We start from the raw sequence: 23179 nt of genomic DNA, 5'->3' as shown, positions 1-23179 counted from the left end.
TTGCATTCTGATTGGTTTAAAAGAGGAAAATAACACTTCACAGTTATCCTAGTCTACAACTGAAACATGCGGTTATCGCCCATGCTATTCAGTGTTGTGTGAAAATGAGAAAATTTCATACACCTGGTAAAAATGTGCCTCAAAGATATTTTATTCCAATATATGTCATTTTTCTAGTGCTTCTTATTAAAAAGGATGAACAAAAAGAAAACAAGCAGATAATTTAATTTTTTTAAATGTATACTCCCTCGGCTTTGTAAAAAAAAAAAAAAAAAAAAAAAAACAAACAAGAAAGCTGGAAGAGAGAATACGTCACTCTTTTGCCATTTAAATGAGAGTAAAAAATCTACCCACAACTGAAAATTCAGAGATCTCAACAACTTTAAAGAAATATTTCAGAGTTAATAATTTCTATTAACACCTTTATATCTACTGCTAAAACAGTTCATTCTGTATTCTGATGTGGTTGGTAGTATTAAATTTATCCTGGTTTTTAATCCACTGCCATGCACACCAGGTTGGCTGCCAATCTGTGCCATTATGGAGGACTGAAACATCCTACAAAGCTCAGCTCTGCCTTCATAACAGCTTTGCTTGGTACATGGGGGAGGAAGACAGAAAACATACCTATCTCAAGACAGTTGATTAAATACCCAGTTCTTTAAAGACTGACACCCCAATTATATTTTGATTCTACATGCTACTAAGTTTTCTGTATGTATTTGGGGGGGGGGGGGGGGTTGGGGGGAGGAACATCTCTGAGTCTTTAAAACTGTTACTTGGCAACATAAAGGAAAAAAAAAAACAAACACATAAAGGTAAGCATGCTGAAAACATTAGATAATGCAAGATTTCTTCTCTGCACAGACCACAGAGGACAGGTAGTCTCTTCTGCTCAGTGCTGTTACAGCACACGCATCACCCAGGCGGTATCAGCTTCCAGCATTGCTAAGCAACACCACGCCACATTACCTCAATTGATTCAAGGGAGGGAAGTTGATTCAGGTGCCACTGAAAAAGGCAGAACCTAGATAAAAACGGCTGCACAAACCTAACACACACAGAAGCCAGGATCCTGCAGTCAGAGCAAAAAGCAATTAAGGAAAACCATGGGGACACACACAAACTGAAGAACCACAAAAAATAACCACGTACACAAAGACAGAAGAAAGGGGGAAATGCAGTTGGTAAAAGAGAAAGAGAAGAGCACTGCTGTCTCACCTCAAGTATTCTAAGACTAGAACAATGAACTACCTCCTTCTTTACAGGAAGTAAAGAGCAGTAAAACAGCCAGAAAGCCATTAGAGGCATGGCAGGCTAAGTCTGATCCGCATCAAAAATAGAGCTTGCACATGACTGAGGATCTTTGTTACAAATACTGAAGATCAAATGGCAGGAATTAATATGAAACATTTAATTGTGAACTGCTTCAAAATCAAAACACCCATTAACTCTTCAGAACAATAAACATCTTCCCCTTAAATTCTGATCCAAAATTCTATGCATGTCTTAAACATTTGAAGAGTTGTATTTAAATCCTGTTATGAATACAATCCATAACAAAACAGTTTACATTAGTATACTAAATAAATCCATTATCAATCCAAAAATTTGAAAAAAACCCATTTGTGTAAGTTTTTAATTGAAATGGAGATTTGTTCTGAGTGATAAGAACTGTAAACAATTACATCCAACTACACTGTCCATGAAAATAATTAATGCAATAAATGCCAATTCATATCAATCTATATATTATTATTGCTATGGCTTTGGGTCCTGCTTAAGCTGACATAAATTAGGACTGAGGCAGAAAGAGGTGCTCCCCCATGGCTATCTATTGCTGCCTTCCAGCAACCTCCTCCTTTTCAGCTCCTGTTTCCCACACTGGAAGCCCTCAGGGCACAGAAGGAAAGTCTGCTCACCTATTCAGAAGGGAAGGGACAATGGAGACAAACTGGCCACCACTCTCCCAAAACTCAGGAAAATGCAAGGTGTGAATGGGAGCAGGAAGATGGTTCAGGCACAAGACTGTCAAAACCACAGCCACATTAGAGCAGACTTAAGGACCAGGTCACCAGATTTAGATGCTATTTACCCAGAAATTTTGAAGGCACTTCAACACACCACCACAGAACTATTAACCATGCTGCCCAGCTTCCCTTTAAGACAAACTCAAAAAACCAAGAAATAAAAAGCTGAGGACGTACTGCCAATTTCAATAAAAGAACTCCAGGGAACAACGGGCTGGTAGCCACAGGCTCACTTCTACACCGAGAAAGTTGATAGAAACTGTAGAACAGATTAGCAGGTATGCAAATAATGACATGACAGAAAAACATGACAAAGGAATGTCATCACGGCATGACTTCTTTTGCAAACTTGCTGTGACATATAAAGGGAAGTGTCGTATGTATGGCATGTATAACGTGCTTGGATCTCTAACAAACCTTTGACAATGTCTCTCACCACAGGCTTTTAAAGAAATTGAATTGTCATGGGATAAAATAGAAGGTCCTCATGTGAATTAACAATTGGTTAGATTAAAAGAAACAGCACAGGAATATAAGCCAGCTTTCACAAGAGCTCTGATTCTCTGATTTTGCATTTGTGCTACTCGATACAGTCATTATTTATGTGAAAAATGGAGCAAGCTGCAAAATTATAAAGCCAACTCACTATGTTGAGCTGCAGATATATTTGTCAGGTATTTATTCACACACACCACAAAGTCACAGCCAATATAGTGAATGGGGGCCCTGGAGTCACCACAATTTAATTAAAGTCAGGAGCTACAGATGGAGAGTTCAGTGCTGGCTGGGAGAGCAAAGGGAGCAGCAGGAGTGAGCAGCTCAGGGATACCTGACAGGAACACCACAGTAGCTCTGCACCTACAGATGCTGCACCAAGCAATTTGCAGAGGAGCATTCTGCTGAGCAGGAAAATACTCAAAGAGTGACAGCAATGGGAGGTCTGAAACAACTTCAACCTAAGGAGAACTAAGCAAACAAGTGCACTTAGATTAGGAGGAAAGATGGATAAAATGACAGACATAAAACCAGGAATGGTATTATGGAGAAACCAAATAGGAAATCATGTCTTGGAATAAATGAACTAAGCAGTGTAACATGAAGTTTATCAGGCACCTGGTGTAAAAACAAGAGGAAAAGGAGGGACTTTTTCCATACCAAGTAATGGCATTGTCACAGGACGTTATGACGGCAAAAATTTAAAGTACATTAATACATAGTTGGATGCATTCTCAAAAGAGAGTCTGTCAAGGATTGTTAAACAAAGGAGCAGACATGACTTTCTTGCGCTAAGTCCTTGAACTACAGCCTGCCAAAAGTTGGGAGGGATCACTGTTTTAGTGACACTTTTTCCCCATATGTATTACTACTGACTATTGTTAAAGGTGGAATGCTGGGCTAAGCCAGACCTCTGCCTGGAAATATTGAGGCTAAATAATTTCATTGCTGGCAAACCCCATCTTATGAGAAGAAACATGCATAAGCAGCACCTGCTGAAGCCACAAGTCAGACAAAGGTTTGCTTCCTACTGGAGAGCTGCACTTGTTTTAACATGTTCCTCTTACATGACCCCAGCTATGCTACATGTTTCTGGACTGGGTTAGGTGTAGAAAGTCTGTAATTTTGCCTACATAGAACAGTCAGATTTACCTACTTCTGTTCTGCAGTCTGGTACTGAAAACCTCATTAGAGGTGAGTTATACAAGAGGAACTTCTGTCCCCCATTTCAGGTGGCTGAGCTCAATTACGGTCCTGTGCTGGTGAATTTGAAAGTAATTTGAGAAGCTGCACACTTCCCTGAAGTCAGTAGCAGAAGGGGATGAGGAAGATAAAGGAGGAAGAAGAAAGAGGCCACTGTACCTCTGCAGGGATTTAGAAACAGAAGGCACTACAAAACAGCATTAAAGGTTGTTCTGCCTTCACATCTCCAGCCATGCCTGTAGCTCTCCTCCCTAAAATGGCAGTCAGGCAAACTATGAATCTGGGAGATGTCAAGAAAATGACCTCTTGATGAGATTTATGAAGCACTAACAGATTTATGCACCCACTCATACAATGAGATATTTACCCACTTGCACAGCCTCACCACCACATTATAAATACAATTATAGTTCATGTAGAGCAGCTACTCTGCTGCATTTCTCACCTGTTGATAAAAACATACTTAAAATGCCTTAAAAAAAAAGTATATCAACTTTGGTTCCCTTGCAGAAAGTGAGCTTCCAGAGAGAAGTAAATTTGCATTTTTCAGTATCACCACCCATTTTTAGCTCGGGTAACTAGAAAATACTTAGACCGTATGTATGTTATTTCTCTTGGGAAAAACTGATTGAGCTGAAACCCAGAGAAAATCCTTCCCTTGGGAAGGAGGAATCAATCATGCAGAAATTCCCAACTTGAAATCCCTTTCCAGATAGCAGGCTATTCAACAAGCTCTCTCCTGCTTTGTGCATTCTTGCTCTGCTTCACACACTGCCCTCTTACACTTTCATGTTCTGCATGCAGAGACACAGAACTAAAAAAAGAAAAATTCAAACTCCAAGAAATCAACCAATCTGTTCCAACACTGTATTGGGTTGCCACTGCAGCTGCCCCATAAGTTCTACAGTGTGTGGTGGCTCTCCTGTTTTGCACAAATCATTTGAAGCCAGGGGGACTGGAGATCCCCTTCATCCACTGCCCAGACTCTCAGCTCTACAGCCTGATGACGTGAACCGCATAAAACCACAGCTGGCTCCTACTGGCTCCCATGACAGGCTTGCAACAGAACTGCTGCCCGCATTTCTCCTCCTGCACAGAAGAGAACACCAACAATAACTCAGGCCTGACATGGGATACATCTGAGCTGCTTGTCAAACAACAAAGCTCAGCCACCAACATGCCTTATGCTGCTGTGCAAAGAGGTCAACTCTTCAATGAGATACAAGCACCACTTGTCACATGACAGTAAATCTGACAGTGCTTCTTTTATCATGTTATTGGATTTACTTGTCTCCACTCAGTGATTATCCCAAAAATGTCAATACTGGCACTAAAATGACTGATTCAGTGACTTACCCCTACTTCTCCACTGGGATTTCAAAACAGCGCCACTCACCAATGTGCAGCTGCGACCAAAGCATCAGCAACACACTCTGCTTCCCCAGCTCTTCTGGTGACACTGTGTTCCCATGATGCTGTACCTTATCTAAAGATCATGCAAAACCATAAAAGTGTTTGGGCTACAGCTCTTAGTCTAGCTCTTGGTACTTCATTTCTCTTTGCATAACCCTGAACTACCACTAATCCTGAGACTGTATCTTAAATAAAAGCAGCATTGCTTCGTTTTCAAATAAACAAAATGAGGCATGTCTCCATGAATGAATGTCTCACTGGTATTACTCTGTATGTTACCAGTGCTAGATACAGATCAGAATATATGACTCCAGATCATTTAGTAGCAGGTAAATTTTATTTTGAAGCCACTTTTAGGCAACCAGTCAAACAAGACAGAAATAGGCCATTAAAATGTGTGACCTGTACTTTCCTATACACACCCAGATTCATGTTTATTCAGTCATGTACCACCAGCTGGGACTTTTATGGCAAGCATAACACCTTCAGGAAAAACCAGACCTCATTAGTGTGGTCAACTGTTTGCTCCAAATAGAAGGTATTTGAAAACTATGTTAGAAAAGGAAGATGCCAGCTTTTCCATCTCAGGCCTTATTACCTTGTTCCATGTTCTTATGCTTTCAGCATTAACTCTTCTCCTTCCATACAATACACACAATCAGAAATCAGCCTTAACAATTTCCCATATAATACAAATCCTTTGAAGCTATTCTCAAGATATACTCATCCAGTTTGGGTTTTTTCACCACCTGAAATTTCTTTCATGTTTCCAAGTTCAGCAGCTTATGATCCTTGTATTTTTCAAACAATCACTACAAAGAAATGGAAACAAGTATTTAAGTAATAACCAAACAAAAACGAAAAAGGTCTCAATAAGGTAAAGGTAAGGCCTGGATGTAACCACAAGGGAAGCAGCTGGCTGAAGGGAGAAGAAGGGCATGAAAGAACACTGCAAAGGCCCATCACATCACCAAGAACATTTCTTTATCCTTCAACTTCACTAACAACTGAAGGCAAAACAGCCTTTGACTACAAACAGAAGTAGCATCTGAGCACTGGACTGAGCTCTGATCACTCTGAAAAGGAAAGCCCAAGCAGAGCCCTTCTTTTAAGTGCATATGAGAATGTTTAAATTTTCAGTCTCGCCTTTCTGAAGATGTATCTCTAACATTACAGGGTATCTTTTGATTAGACTCACAAAAAAATCTTCCAAGTCTCTGCAAATGAAAAGAGAGTTCAGAAGCATGAAGGCATCTACTGTTGCTTATGTAAATGACATCTTGCTATAACAGGTTTTTAAATAAACTGCTCCATTCCTCAAAACGCTGAGATGATCACAGCAAGAAAGAAAAGTAGAAGATAAACATGCCCACAACAGCATACAGTTTCCAGGAATTGTGGTTAGGAAGAGAATCTGCTTGTAGTTTATTTCATTTTCCCCCCAACAAGTGAAATCACAGGAAATTCAAGTTCCCATGAGAAGGGGACAAGTCTCTTCTGAATACACAAGCAGCCATGCACAAAGCAGCCTGTGGGGGAAAGTGAGGTGACAATCTCTCAGAGACAAGCACACTGGAAGTGTATCACACATCTCCTAAGAGGCTGAACTTTCTAGACCAGGACTAGTTGCAGTAGCATCATGAGTTTTGCTTGGCAAGAACTGGTTATTTTTCTGCAGCAAAACACATGTAATAACAAAAAACCTCCAAATCCAAACAAAAACACTCCACCAAAACAAACCAAAAAAATCCCACAAAAGCCAAACTTTTTATGCAACTTCATATCATTTAAGAAAGATAACCTTAGGTTGTAGTCTGCACCTTGGCAGTGTTCCTTTCCACTCCTCTCCACAACTTAATATATACTTTACTAGCAAGACAAGAAACTTGGTCAAGTCAAAAAAGAAAAAAAAAGCCATCAAAAAACCCCCACCTCACACACACACACAAAAATCCACCAAAAAACAAAACAAAAAAAAACAAAAGACAGCACAAGATTACATTTTCAAGTATTTTTAGATAAATTCTTTGGTTCAAATGAAAGAAAGGTAAACAAAGGACTTAAGTTATTACTGAAAACCAAACACATTAGGTAGGAACAAAACTTTACATTAAAACTGCTGTTGCCGTTTTCCTGCAGAAGTCCATTTCCATCATCTGATAAATCTCAAAGATTCATTTGCAATTCAATGATGTGTCTGCTTTTATTTCAATATCTCTTTTTCCACAACCAGTACGTTAAACAACATTTACACACTTTTTCAGTATTATTTCATCTTGTTTACATGTACTGCTCTTAAACTCTCTGTCTTAGAAATTAGCAGAGAATTTGTTTCTTTATACCAAAATGTCAATTTTACTATAGCATTTGGGAGGAACTAAAATCACTAAGATGCCTTAAAAGTCAACTCTAAAAATGCATCAGAGAAAATAAAAAAACCAAACCACAAAACACTACCACAAACAAGACTGTCATTTAAAACAGAATGACTGCTTATACACAGGGAGATTAAGATTTTAGGATCATAATTAATTTTTAGATTCACTAATACTCAAATATACTGAAATATCAAGAAGTTTCTTAATTATCTAAAAGACACCAAGCTTGTGAGATATCTAATTTATGTGATGTCTTCAGTTAGATACCTGAAATTCTTCTTGTGCTTCAAGATTTGATGCACATAATCCTAATTTTCTGCCAACTCTGCGAAAATAGCCTGTAAGAATGCTGGAAGATGGAGATGACCATCTAGGAATAAAACAGAGAAGTAGCAGGTGCTGGAAGAGATCCCATTTACCTAATGATAGGCATGGAAGTTCTTCCTCCAAGAAACACCACCTGGAATATTTCTGCCTGAAAAAAAGTGATGTTTCTGGGAAATCAAGAGAAGGCTGTACAGAGCAACTTATGTCAACTTTCAAAGTACTTATGGAATGGTACCAAAGAGGAAACAGTGACTGTAGTACCAGCTGCAAGCTGAACTGACCAGTTCAGGCTGACTCTTCAGGGGAGCTGTGAGCAACCCCTGGAAGGTGTGCAAGCAACCAAACTGCACACAGCAGCTCAAATGTAGAATAAAAGGTTCACACCAGGACCTGGAGACCTCACTATACTAAAACAGACACTAAATACAAACCAGACTGTTTTGTAGCCTTGCAATAATTTTGATAAGCTCTACTTGCTGCTAAGAGATTAGAGAACTAGAACTCCTTTTGCTCACTAACTACAACAGTACTGAAAAACTACCAACACACTTCATTGCAGTAAGGGAGGATGGATATAGGCAAGAAATCAAAATGTAAAGAAAAATGCCACATGAACACCATGTCCAGGTGTCTCACAAGCCCTAATTCTCCCCTTCTCACAAAAAGATTTCCCTGGATCACCTCTGGCCTGCTTAGGAAAACCACACTATTCTCAGCATATGGAATGTAGCAAGGCCAGCAAAAGCATCCCATGGACAGCAGATAGACTGCTCCTGCCCTTCAATTATCAACTGTGTTTGAGGCCAAACCCTGCAGTTTCATCACCCACATTATCTCCTGGGCTTGCTCTGATGGATCCTGGGTTTAGTTCAGCCTCTAAGTGAATTACACTTCTTTGTTCACCAAGTCAATTTTCAACAAAACTTCGAGAAAAAGCACTAAAGTTGCTACTAAACAAAGCAGGCACACAGTCATGAACTTGACATTTTTATCCTTCTGACAATGAAGTGTGAGTCTTGCAATTACTAGGACTAGTTAGCAGTCAGTTAGGGAATACTCCTACTAATTTAGGAGGTTTATGGCTCTGTTCTCATCTCTCTGAAGCGCATAAGATAGGAAAATGGATAAAAACCAACTACCTATGAAGCCATCAGGTCTTGTAAGTTAAGGAAGAAAATTTTTTTTAATGGAAGACAATGTAATGGAAAAAAAATTATGCATATGAGTATTCAGTCCTTTTAAAGTCTTTTCCCCCCAGTTAGTAAATTCTAAGCATGAAGAACCAGCACAGGAGCCAAATGCAATATTCCTTTAAGAGAAATAAATAGTATGTTACCACAGCCCTCAGCTTGCAAAGTGACTCTGACTTTTTGCATGTTCTGCAAAAATAAGATACCCTTTAGGCAGCTCTTTTAATGGATTCATTCAGTCAGGAGCCTCCAACATTGCATTCATCTAATGAAAAAAAATTAGTGGCTCTCAGTAACTCAGCACTGCCAGGAAGCAGACAACCTCTGTTAATGTATATAAGGCACAGTGACACCTTACTGAATTCCTGTCGTAAAGTCAAGCTTGCTTCAAGGGTCTTAAAATGACCTGAAGTACATAAATGAACTCCTTATTAAAGACAGTTTTTAAAAACAAGGGTGACCCTTTAAAACTTTCTAGTCTCACAGGCCTCTAACATCTTACAGAACAGAATCCAGGCTCCACTAACATTTCTGGTATTTTACTCCCCTATTTTGTCTCTAGCATGCCCAAGAAATTCCAAGATATGCTTCTGCTATCATCCTGCAGCTCAAAAGCCAGACATACTAACCAAAATAGGTCATCATGCCTTACTAACACAGATAAAATGACTAAGCATATGGTAACAAAAGGGAACCTTTATTAATCACAAACTGCTTCAGCTCGGCATAAAAATAATGAGTAATTACACTTCAAAAAAACAAATGCATTTAATATTTCCTGTATCATGGAAGACAACAGTGAGATAAAAATTATTAAAATTCAGAAGAGAGACTGACAGATCTAATTCCAGTGGTCCAGTAAGTAGGTTACTCATGATCTTTCTGGAAAGCCAGCTGCCAGGAAGAAAAACCCCTTCATTGTCAGTCCTCCTGAAGTGCTCTGTCCCAAAGGTAACAATTCCCTGCTCTAGCAATGGACAACCCAGGGCAGAGAAAAAGCTTCCCAGGGAACAGAAGAGACTGACACAGCCCAGCAGCAAGAGAGCAAACTATCTGCAGAATAATGAAGTGTGGGAGCATGAAAGGGATGTGGTCTGCAAGTTGAGTGGGAAGATTAAAGATTTAGGAAGAAACTAAGGCAGTTTGAAACAGACCAGTTTAGCAGCAGGAAAGATGCCCAACAGTAAGATCACAAACTATGAAGTAGATTTTTCTTTTCCTTTTAATGGAAGTAGTGGTATTTCAGACATCTGAAAGATGCCTGAACAAAAACTTGAGTCCTTATAGGGAGCACCCTTGAACTAGAATATGGCTACAGAAAAGCCCATTGCCAAGATTGTACTAACACTGGCTCCAGCCTGTAGTTACCTGAAACTTGTCCTTTAGTCAATCACTGAAAGTACAATTCTGCAGCCAGTGGAATCATCACAAAGCTCATACTACAAATCACTGAAAAAAATTAAGCATGTAATATCAAGCATAATTACTATTCAGAATGTAAGGGACTGTCCATTATAGAGTAAATGTGTTTACTGATCAAAGTGTCTGATGTTAAATGACAGAAGAAGATATTGAGTTGCAAATCCATAGGGGGAAAAAAAGATTATTTATCTTTATGGCAAAAAATTACTGAATAAAATAAATATCTAAATAAATCAGATCATTAATAGTCATATTCTTTTAATAGCTGATAACTGTCTCAAAATCCGTGCATTTTTATCATAAATAAAGAACAAAGTATATGTAGAACTTACACAACAAAGAACAGAATTTTTTAAAAACATTAAGTTTGAATCTTGTGATGATCACAAAGAACATTTTTAACTGACTGTATTCAGCCACAGGGGAACAAAAAAAGCCTTTAAAACATCCATTAAGATAACTGTCCAAATCTGGGCTTGCCAATTGCAGTCTAAATCATACCAATCATATACAAGATCTGTTACATTTAAAGGCTTCATGCCAAAAAACTCAAGTTTTATTGGGCCATCAAAATGCCAGATGAGCCTCCGAGGATGTGCATTCCTTCCTTATTGTTAAGAAAGCCGTAGGACTAATGGAAAAAGAGCATTACTCAAAACTTACATACTTAACTTTTGTTGAAGATATAAACAAACTGCTTACAAGTTCCAGGACTCCATGTCAGAAGAAGTTTTGGCTATAAGCTTACTGAAACTTAAAAAACATACACAGTGTGTCCTTCCACTACATTTACCTTATCAATGGAAACGATGAATACTATGGATATTAAGGATAAAAATGATGTAATGCTGTCACAGATAGAACTGCATTTAAAAAAAATGGAGCAGAGAAATTAAAACAGGAAGAGAATTCAAGAAGGAAAACAAGTTAATGCTGAACAAATAATCAATATAGCCAGGTTTGGAGAAAACCAAATAATCCTTAACACCTGAAAAAAGTAGCATCAGTAACATCTGACCTTAATAAATGGAATTATTCAGATGGCAAACTCTTCTCCCTCTATTTATTGTAGAAAAGCCATAGATTCATTAATTTCAAGTGCTCAAATGCATTTTCCTAATCAGCCTTACAATAGCAACAGTATGGTTTGTTTTGGTTGGGTTTTTTTAATAAACTGTTCTTAAAACTAACACAGGAGGAATTGCTCCTGCCGGGATGCCAACAGCAGCACACATGATATACAGAAATAGAACTGCAGAACCTCAGTTTACATCAGGTTTTTCTTTTACCCTGAAAGAAATTCAGCCTTATTAATGAATCTGAAAAAAAATTCCCCCCAATCCTGCTAAAACACTAACAGTCTATGCATATGGGAATTTCGTGGAGGGGGAAGAAGGGGAACTAAAGGGTGGACAAAAGAAACTGGCACAAAGAAATGGGTTAGTGTTTTTCCCTCTAACACAACTAATTGCATACTGGGTAAGGATAATCCCCCATGACATTCCATGTGTTCAAAGGTCAAGACTTTTGCTTTTCAACTGTCCCCATCACATGTTACTCCCTGAAGAAAACAGCCTGAAGCTGTCCCATAGCACAGACACTCTCAAACGTGAGGGTTAAGGATTCTAGCCCTGCACAGTGAAATACTGCACCAGACACACCACAGCCCTCAAGGAGGGCAGATGAGCACACAGCACAATTAAACTAGAAGTATAAACAATAAAGACAGAGCCGAGAGCTTCTACAGGCTATTCCAAAGTCTATTCCAAAATAGCAGAGACATGCTACTAACACAGTCTTATTCATTGTATTTAAAGTACTCTTTTCACCTACATTGTTGTGCAACTTTAAATTAAAAGCAGAGCTCCTCTCTCTTGGTGTTTGAAGAGCACCTATGGAAAACAAGTCTGGCACCACTGGGAAAGCACACAGCCAAGTGGGACCCCTGTTGTCCCCATGATCAGCTACAGAGGAAACACTCCAGCCACTGCACCAGATATGAAAAATCTTTGTTTCTCAAACACAAATATATATATATGGGGGTGTGTGTACATATTTTTATTTATATATATAAATAAGATAAAGCCCTGAAAACAAGCACCTGGGCCGTTGCTATTGCTCCCCGTAGTCCTCTAGAGCATGAGCAATTTGATTAAACTTCCTCAACAGGAGAGCACTAAATAAACACTGTAAATTAAACAAAACTATGCTGATGATCTAGCTGCAATTACTTCCAATTGATTTAAGTCTTTATTGTTCCCTCAAGCTTTAAACTTTGTAGATAAAAAAAGGATCAGGCCTTACTGGAGGAATACCAAAGAAGGAGTTATGAAACTTTCTTTAAATACATTCAAAAGCAACCAGACTAGCTTGTCCTCCTAACAAAACTGCAATTAAATTTAACCTGGAAGTTTAGTGAAAAAAAACCAGGCTATTCCAGGGTTTTCCATAAGCAAGCAAGTTAATGCTTAAAATAAACTCACTCACTGGTGAACATACATACATACAAACCAGAAATTGCTGCAGCATATTTTATTTCACAAAAGTTAGACACTGCCAAAAGACTTCAGGGAACTTCTACCCAGCTGATTCAAGAGAATCCAGCTCTCAGGCATTTCAGATTCTTCTGAGTTGAACCAAACTGTCACCTAGAGTAACCTGCTGATTTTAAAATCATCCTCTTAGGTCCTGAGATACACACATACATATATATATATATATATATATATATATATATATATAAAACTAGGTTGGTTTCATAATTAAATTTCAGCTATTAATTTCATTAATAGACTCAATCTCCTTGTAAGAGCTAGAGCTATTATTCTGATTAACTTTCTCTTCTATGTCTCCAAATCACATTTTCCTTGCCAAGATGGAACCATTCTCAGATCACCTTTTTTTTTCTGAAATTCTTTCTTCTCTGATGTTAGCCCAAAAACTGTCACAGATACAAGGCTTTAAAACTTCTAAACACATTTTACGTTTTTCTGTAGACATTTTTTAGATGTACAACTACCATTTTCCCTTCATGGCATACATCCAAGCATCAGTTCCAATCCTGGTGTGCTTTTAAGTGTAAAGAACTTTGTTCAGGTTAGAGGAGGCATTTTGTTTTGACAAAAGCAGGCAGAAAAGTACAATACAGACCCTTCCTCAGGATTTTTTCTATTGAATTATGTTTACACCAGAATTAAATTTTTTGAGCTTTCCTGACGGACAGACATTATCTCACCCCGCAGCTCTAAATATCCTCATATCACACTGATCATGCAGAAAATTCAAATACAAAGATGAAGAGGCATACCTGGCTCTCTGTTATTTTCTTTACATGACACAGGAAGGGAGAAAATGTAGTTCTGTTACTTATATCCATCCATTGTGGTACATGCTCAAACAGCCCACCAACTCTACAACTCACTACTCCAGCTTTCAATAGGTTATTTTTAATAGATTACTCTTTCTCTGAGTATTGGCTGTTCTCATTATATCACCTAATTTCTGCTTTAAATATTTCAAATAATAACATAATGCATGTATGTTCAAACATTATTCTCACTTTTGAGGAAAATAACTTTTGAAAGAAAATTAAATAGTTTTATGTACTGCCTGAAGAAATTCCACTAACAGATTTAAGGGAGTCAAAGCAACCCTAGCAAATACCCAATTAAGAACAATATTGTCTTCAGTTTTAATGCTTTCAGATGCATGTCAGAATTTTCTTGAATATATAGACTGTTGGGTTGTTAGGGTTTTTTTAAAGCAGAAAAAATGAAAAGGCTATATATCCAGAAAAAAAAAATTCTTCTGAGTTCCCTCTTCTCATTAGATGTAGAAAAATATACACACACCCCACTCCATCACAACAGTGATCTAATTTTTCAGTCATACACTTGCAGCATGCTGCTATTAGTCCCTAGCTCGCCTCCATCATGTACATTCTCTTCATTCAGGAAGACAGGAATGGCTTCCCTGTGTTGGGTCTTCTCAAGCAGAGCTACCATCAAGTGTTATTTGCTTGTCCATTGCTTCAAATGATCCTTGAAGCATTATTACAACTAGAAACTGCTCCAGCGATTCCTCTGATGTGCCTCAGTGTGCACACACTGCACACAAAATTAAGGGATAAATGCTTGAGTCCAGGGCATTACCCAGTGGATAATTTTTTGGTTCAGAACATGAAATACTCCTTGATTTGCATTTAAAAAGCTGGACAGCTGGAGTTAAAAATCATGCAGATATCCGGCTCCTGCATCATCACTTCAGCACTTCATTAGATAAAGTCACACTACTTCACAGCTCCAGGAAGCATTCCCAGATAACTGTGGGAAATTGCACTTGGTGTCAATATGGGCACGGTTTTTGATGAAGATTTCACTTTGTGAACAGGCTTTGTTAGTGCCACATTTATTTCCAGCCCCCGAGAGCCACCATGAAGTGCTCACGCGTGGTGACAACCAGAGCCAGTAATAGCCACTGGTTTCCACAAGTGATGCTCTTCCCTCAGCCCCTGGGGGTGAAAAGCCAGCGTGGTTGGCTCCACCACACACTCCCTGTCCCGCCAGACCCCTCTCCTGACACTGTCCTACTGACTAATTTGCTAATTAGATGGCAGGAGGCTGCATTAGCTCCGGGCAGGACCTGTGTGGCCACCCAGCCACACCCAGCAGGCAACACAGGTGACCTCCAGCAGCAACTGCAGGGATCTGAGTCTCCCCTCTACCCACCACTCACTTTTTAATTATAAACTTCATTGTTTGCCTGGCATGGCTGAAGCTGCCTGCCAGTTTACTGAGGTACAGACAGAGAACACTCAGAAACAAAGGTGCAGCACTACCGTTCAAGCCTTAATTGTAAACAAGGTGAAAAAAAATATTGAGATGGAAAAGCATACCCCATAAAGTTACCACCAAAAGCTTCTCGTCTCTCACAGGTCTGTTTAGAAATGCTTCTCTTAGAGGTTCACTTCCAACTCACATGTTTTAGGCAAATGGATCCTACACCCTTGGAATTGTGCCATTCGGGACCTATCTCAGTATTCAAATATTACTATTATAAGCAGAGCTGTGAGCAGCACTTAATTAGAATGCCATTTAAAACATTTTTTACATTCAAATGGTAGAGTCACTTGCCCTTCTCTCCACGGCAATACTATCACACCATCTGCTTTGTCTTTCTTTTATTTGCTATTGAGACATTTTGAAGGTATTTTCTGCTAGCTTAAAGTTTAATATTCATTGACCGCACATTGTAGATACACTTTCCTTTTTGCTCATTTTGTGTTTTTTTTAATGGTTTCTAGTATTTTCTCTTACATAGTACTGAATATTATGATCAACATTTCAAAGGACACAGGAGGGGAAAATGGCACTCTGCACCAAAACATTAAACAATGTTATTTTCCACATTACACCAACCAATTCAGCCAAAATAGCTAATGAACACACAGGCTACAGTGACATAACCACACAGTTACCTTCCCACATGCACCAATTGATGCCTCTGTTTAAAAAGCACTACTGAATGTTTAATGTGTTAAAGGCAAACACAATGGCTTTAGGTCTTACAGTGTAAAACAGATTTTCAGGAGGAATTTCCACCATGATAAGATAGGAGCTGAGGTCTTCAAATTGAAAAAGAATTTAAGGAGGCTAATCTCAGAGATTCACACAAAGTTTAATTTCTAAAATGCACGAGGACTATTTAGTTCATAATATGATATATACTCTTCATTTTCTAAAAGGTACAGCAACTGAATAGCCCCTTTCCATTTCTCCCTTTAATATTTTCTATATTTTTAAGAGCCTGAACACTAACCATTTCCTGAAAAATAGGAAACTCCTGAGGGGAAAAAAAAATAAAAACCAACATAATTTCTGTAGATTCTTACTTTTTCAAGAGCTTTACCTTCCTTTTTAGCCTGAATGTTTGAGAAAATAACCTCAGGCAGGACAAACTAAACAAATCCTACTTTTCCTTAATCTGAAAAAGACACTGTTATTATACAGAGAAATAGCTGGCCAGAGACTTCTCAGTTGTAATCACTGTTACAGCAATCATAAGACTGTAGAGAATTAACAAAATAAAGCCAAATCAAATTAAGTTCACTTTGATGGTAAGCCACAAGCAACAGCAAACTCCAGAATAATTGGAAATACAAGAAAAATGGACGGGAAAAAAACAACTTAATCCCCAAACAATATCCCATCCTCCCTTCCCATAACCATCGGAAGACCAGGGTGGCCAGGGAAATGCTCCAAGTCTGTCTGATACCTGCTGTGATCCCAGAGCCTCCAAATTATGTGAAGCTCTCTTCCAACTGAACAGTGAAATCATCACATCCTCTTTTCCTCCAAGAAATTTAAGATTTATGTTCACTTATTTATTAATGCAAGGGAAACCACCTCCTTTTCAAGTAGCATTAAAGTCTGCTTGGGATTTCTGCCTCTCCTTGTGCAATAATATGTTTTAAATCTAACTCATAATGAAAAAAGGCAACCATACTTGGCTATTTCACATAATCTAATGGTATCCTTCCCCTCCCCTGAACTTTCAGGCCAAAATCAATGCCACACAAACCTGCTGAACAGGAAGCCTAATTATTCTAACATGTGCAACCAAAGTGATAGGGAGTTTCTCAGTAAAACTGATAAGGAGAGACATAAAAGACTAATGAGCAGCCTGCCGGTGCTCCATTGCTAGGCTAGCAAAGGTCCCTGCAGAACACCTTTAGTATTGTTCGGTGGAGAGACAGAGGCTGGGACACATCCAAAAATAACACTCAGAGGCTGAAAGAGCTCAAGTTCTTAATCCAGGCACAGAAATAAATTATTTGAAAGAGTGTAACCAACAGAAAAATGCCTGATGTGGCAGAAAGAGCCAATTAAATGCACCGAGGTTACTGAGCAAGCAGACAGACCCTTCGTGCTGTCAGAATACACTGACAGATGTTTTCTTGACCCATGCCTGTGGTGCAGGTGACTGAAAATAAAGGCCCTTGATTAAGGAGACATGGTCATCAGTATTATTAGTGACCAGTGATCAAACTACTGGGCCTGCAATAATCAGGCATGAAAGATGCAGAAAGGCCAGTGGTGGCCAGCAGAAGCAGCAGCCCCAGAGCAGAAAAGGAAGCATCCAACAATACCAGCTCCCTCCTGTTACTGCTAGGGTTTCCAGTTTACCAGTAAGTCACCTTCTGACCGACAAAAACGTGTGTTCTTCCCCAGCAGTGTTTTGTGCAAGACAGCCCAGGTGCCCGAGCAGCTTGTCCTTGTCCCCGAGGCAGCGATGCCACATTCCCTCTGTACACAAAGCACAGTGCCTGAGCTCAAGCACAGCTGTTTCAAACTAGGATGGCTTGATACTGGCATCTCTGCTCAGAAAGTCACAGCTCTTCCTTAGATAAAACTGGCCCTGTGACACATCTCCTGCTGCCGAATTTCTGTAATATTTTGCGTATTATACACCTCAATACCTGGTGTTATAGAAACAGAGGCTCTGGGGAGACCTATACCCAGGGGAGGAGGGGAACGTCCCCTTTGGTTGCACAACTTTTCACTTCTGTTACCCCTAACAAGGGAGAGAACTTGAAACAGCAATTTAGAGAGCCTTACAAGACAGCAGGATCACATGTCAAATGGGAGTGTAATAGCTTCTCAACATATTTCCATTATGGCAAATTCAGTCACCCTGCAAGGTCCAAACCATTAATTTCTCCCCACCCCAGGACAGCATATTTGGAAGCAAATGGGGATTGAAGTCATTGTTAACATTGCTACACATTTGATAAATCTTGTGCCACGGGTCAGCAATCCCCAGTGCTGACACCAAAAACCTGACTTTAATGGTAAGCACCAGAGCAGAGCACAGGCAAGGCAGCACCAGTAAGGGAAGCAGCATCTCAGAGACACAGCCTCCCACTTTCCAGGGGGCTTTTACCACTACACCCAATTTATAACCTGGGAAAGAAAATGTTGTCTGCAATCACCAACCCTGCCTTACACCAAAATATCACCCAACCCCCCAGTTCTCCTCATGCCTCCTCATAAACTGGTATTGTACAAAAATCTTCTCCTGAAAGCGTCAGTATCAAGATTTCATGGCTTGAGAAAATTTTTTTCTCCTCATTATACAGTGACACAAAACCAGATTTTGCTGTACAGACTTCTGTTAACACTGAAGGGCACGCTACAAAAATCAGTTCCCACACGAGATCAACAGAAAACAGAACTTTAGCACCTTCCTGAACTTCACCAACAAAGCTTCGTTTTATTTGAGTACCAGCTAACAGAGGCACCATTCTTTTTTTTCTTTAAGTCCTTTCTGACAACCAAGCATGAGGAACAATTTCCTCCATTTATATTTCCAGAATAAGGGAAAAAGATATGTAGTTGCAAAGATCATCCCTGCTTCTCAAATCCCCCAAAAGGCATATCATATTTTTCTTTCTCATAACATTTAATCAAGTCTACTTCATTGCAGACAAGGTCAGAAAGCTCATCATGCTGCAACTGATGACAAAGAAGATAGTGCCCACAACCCACAAAAACTGATCTGTCTGATTTGCCTACATTTCTGCAGGCCAAATTTACTGACATTTTGCACAAATTCAAAGCTGACTTGAGCCTGATGACCTTTTTTACCTCTGTAATTAGTCTTCTGTGCCTTTACAACCAGAAAAACAAGCCGTTCCTTTACGCCTGAGTTCAGTGGTCCATCTGTAAACTACAAACTTCACCATCTACTCAGACAGTCAAAAAAGTACACAAAAAAAAAAAAAGGAAAAACATAAAAAAAAGAAAATACACAAACTGCAACCTTTCAAAGTCAAGAAATTGAGCCTGGAAAGGGCCGTTTAAGATAAACATGCCAATTTCTAAAAGAAGAAACAGAAAAAGCAGGACTAGTTGATGGACCCAAATTCAATAAACAGCATTTTTATCATGCTTTTCTAAAAAAGCCAATATAAAATAAGGGCACTGGCACAGACAAGAGCCATGAAGAAACAGCTGGGGGAATAAAATCAAACCAGAAACCAAACCCAGTAAGTTTAGTCCCTAACGCTAACAGTGCGGCACGAAAAGTACAATGCTAATACATTGATTCAGCACTAGAATTTAACCAAGATTAATAACACAGAGGTTTAACTGCTGGAAACATCCACTAAGAGCTTCATTTATGTATATAATCAGGGTTTGTAACGCAGTCCTACAGTTACACAAAATACTTCCTAAATATGTACGTAAGCTTAAAAAGATGAGTTGAGTCAATCCTCTGGAAGTTCTGGATCCAGATCCCCGCTGCAGTCAGCAAGATGCAGATCTGCTTTTCCCCAAATGGAGCAGAGGGGAGGCCAAGGTCAGAGCACTACCCTGCACTTCAAATTCCAGTCTCGGGGAAAAGGGAAGGACAACCACTAACAAGCAAGGAACAGCCAAAATTGTTCTCCTTTACCTTGTAAAACCTGAGGGGACGAGCTCAGCTGGCGATGAGCACTTGATTCTTTAGCCCTGGGATTTCTCTGCCCAACAACCTACTTGTCCCTACAAACACTATGGAAACCATACGCTCCTGTGGGCCACCTTCCCCAGCTCCCAAACTGTGATGCCCTAACACATCGCAGTTTGGAAGTCTCCACAGCAGTCAGTCCCTTTAGGAAAAGCATGCCCAAGAGCAAGTAAAGCCTTAATGTAAGGATATTTCAAACCAGAGAAGCATTTCTTTTGCATAGCTCCATCACCAAGCATACATTATCTAAAAAGCTGCCAGAACTGGCAGCCTCATATTCATCAATGTCAAAAATTTTTATATATTTTCTTTTTAGAAGAGCGGCTAATTATCACCACACATGAATTTTTTAAGTGGAAGTTTGGATTTTTTACTAAGTTTAATTAATCTAAAAATCAGCAGAGAAAAATTATTGAATAACTCTATAAATTCAGAATTCTCTATCTGAATTTTAATGCAGAAATACATCTCATAGGGCAAGCCTTTCTTTTTCCTGTTTCAAATCATCGCATTTAAGTGGTGATTCCCCTCAGGTCATTTATCTTCCACAATTTCATTTCAAAAAGTTCAGTTACAAGTAGCATGCTTAAAGATATTGATTACAAAATGACTAATGAACTCTGTCAACCTGAGGGAAAAAAAAAGGAAAAAATCCAATTTGAAGTCCAGCCATTAAATAAAAGTCAAGCTTGGATATTACATATTCAATCTCATACAAACTTTTGACTTTCTGAAGTTTTACGTTGCTGTTTGTTGAATATTTTGTCTCCACTTTCCTAGTGTGTTTGGTTTGTTCAAAAAACAGAGTGCAGAAAAACAGTAATTGAACTGACTGTACAAGATAGTTCAAAAAAACAAGCTGAGAAATACAGCTTTCTACCCCCTTCCCATGATGATAAACTGGCCCTATGCCAACTACCCCTTCCACAGGGATCTGCAGTTCTACATTTAAACCTAATTCCATAAGGATAAAAGAATTTGCACCATGTTTGGACCGATGCAGACATGTCTAAGCTTTCAAAAATAGCCATTGTAATTCAATATATTACATGTAACCCCTCATCTTCGTTATTTGCAAAGGAAAGGAGAGTCTACCAAATCCTGCAGCAAAACCGTATCTAAGAGAAGGAAGTTCTGAACTGGAAAGCACAAACATGTGGCGGGACTCCTGAGCCACAAGAGTTGTTACCCTTTGCTGAGCACCGACACTTCTGACACTGGAGAAGGCCAGGGCAAAAGGGGAAAAATGAGCAGCTCTCACTTGGCCTCACCAAGAGCCCGGCCCTCGCTTCGTGCGCAGGGCAGGGTAAGCAGAGCGGCGCAGGGAGCTCTGCACACACAGCTCCCGTCCCGTCCTGAGCCCGGCAGGTCGGACACGTGAGGCACAGCTAAGAGGATTTCGGACTTTCCTGGGAAGCAGGAGCATTTCTAACAGGCTCAGATCCACCAATTAGCTAGATATCACAATTCTTGCATAAACATCCAATAGCAGGGGAAAGAGGTATCCTAATTCAAAGAGAACTTTCGGGGCTTTTCTTAAGTGACCTCCTCCAGAATTTTATTTTTCTTGGCTTGATTCCAACATCAGCTGCTTGCTGTGAATCGGAAGCAACGTGGAGCAGGAGTCAAGGTATCTGAGAGATATGAATAACAGAACAGCTGATCGATGCTGTTCTTTTAGAGCAATCACCTTTCCACCCTCGAAGGACAAATCTCTTTGAAGGTAACCTAAGTAAAAAGATTGCGACCGAAAAATATACGCTACGCAGTAATTTCATGCCGGCAATCAAGCAAATCCGGCAACTTTAAATCAACTCCACGGAGTTTACACGTGCTTTAAAAAGAGAGAAAGCGGCCGTACCACGAAAGCTAAGTAGGCCTACCGCACACGAGCTCCCGCTCTGGAAATAAACTGCAGTTTGCGCTAAACTTTGCCCAGCGGTTCCCGGCCGCCTGAGGCTGAGCATAACGAACAGAAGGCAACGTTCGGTTCGAAACCGGCGAACTCGCCAGCCTGGACACGGGCAAGGTGATGATGGCAGGGGTGCCGAGGGCACCAGGCTGGAGGCACCTATGCGCACCCCTGCGTGTGAGGCAGGGAGGGAAGGAGCGAGGGAGAACCGGGCGGCTGCAGCCGCTACAGCCACTCAGGAAACCCGGGGTGGTGGCCCTGGCCCGGAGTGAGCGGGAGCCCAACCCGTCCCGTCCCATCCCATCCCCGCCGGGCCGCCCCGAACCGAGGCGGGAGGGAGGCGCTGCCCTCGCACGCCCCGCGAGCGGCACCTCCCCGCCGGCTGCCGGCTAGGCTAAACCCTTCCCCGGGCCGCCCCTACAACTCCGCCCGGCACCGCACATCCCTCCAGGGCTCCCGCCCCGCCGCCGGCACCGGGGGCCGGGTCCCAGCCCGGGGCGAAACAAAAGGCACGGAGCTGCGCTGCCGCCCGAGCCGCCGCCCGGACTGCGCCCGGCCGCGGTAGCCCGGGGACGCGGGGAAGGGCGAGCGGTCCGGGCGCCGCTCTGCGCGCAGCCTGCCCGCGGATTACCCGCGGTAATGGGATTACGCGGGGCCGAGCGGGGTGTCCGCCGGGCTGTCACCGCCCGGGGAGGGGGCGGCGGTGCCGGGGGCGGCGCTCGGAGCCGCCGGGCAGCCGCCCGCCCCGGCCGCCCCGCGGGCGGGTCCCGCCGCTCGCCCCGCAGCCCCGGCCGCGGTGCCCGGCGGGGCGGGCGCCACCCGCCGCCGCTCCCGCCCGGCCCCATTGTTTGCCGTGCCGCCCTTACCGTGCGCGGGGCTGGGGCGGCGCGGGCTCCCGCCGGCTCTCCTCGCTGCGGCTGGTGCAGGGGCAGTCGCGCTTGGCCGCCGGAGGTCCGAGCCATTAAAAGCTCCGCGGGGAGGAGGAGGAGAAGGCGGCGGCAGGAGCGGCGGCGGCAGGGAGAGGAGAACAGCGAGGGGCTCGCAGGAGCAGGGTCGCCATGTCCGGCTTGGCAGCGGGGGGAGCCCACCGGGCCGGCGCGGAGGAGAAGGGAGGCAGGCGGCGGCGGAGGGGCTGGTCTCGCTGCCGCCCGCGGACCGGGGGAGCGGGAACTGGACGTCGCTCGCCGCCGCTCTGCCGCGGCTGCACCTCCCTCCCCTAACCCTGCCCCCTCCCGGAGGGGGAGCCGCCGGCGGGAGGAGGCGGCCGAGAGCCCCCTCCAGCGTTCGCGGGCGGCGGCG

At 41.5% G+C, this 23179-nt stretch overlaps 1 protein-coding gene across 4 annotated transcripts in view; it reads right to left on the bottom strand.

The window, feature by feature from the left end:
• FARP1 (FERM, ARH/RhoGEF and pleckstrin domain protein 1) overlaps positions 1-22879 on the bottom strand; it is a 207128-nt gene extending 184249 nt beyond the window's left edge. For all 4 annotated transcript variants that reach the window (XM_038137943.1, XM_038137980.1, XM_038137951.1 and 1 more), the window contains exon 1: positions 22747-22879. The gene's annotated coding sequence lies outside the window, so the exon portion shown is untranslated. The remainder of the gene's footprint in view (positions 1-22746) is intronic.
• Positions 22880-23179: the final 300 nt, after the last annotated feature.

This window comes from Motacilla alba, chromosome 1 (genome assembly GCF_015832195.1).
Source record: "Motacilla alba alba isolate MOTALB_02 chromosome 1, Motacilla_alba_V1.0_pri, whole genome shotgun sequence".
Classification (NCBI taxonomy): Eukaryota; Metazoa; Chordata; class Aves; order Passeriformes; family Motacillidae; genus Motacilla; species Motacilla alba.
This window is presented reverse-complemented; position numbering and strand designations above follow the sequence as displayed.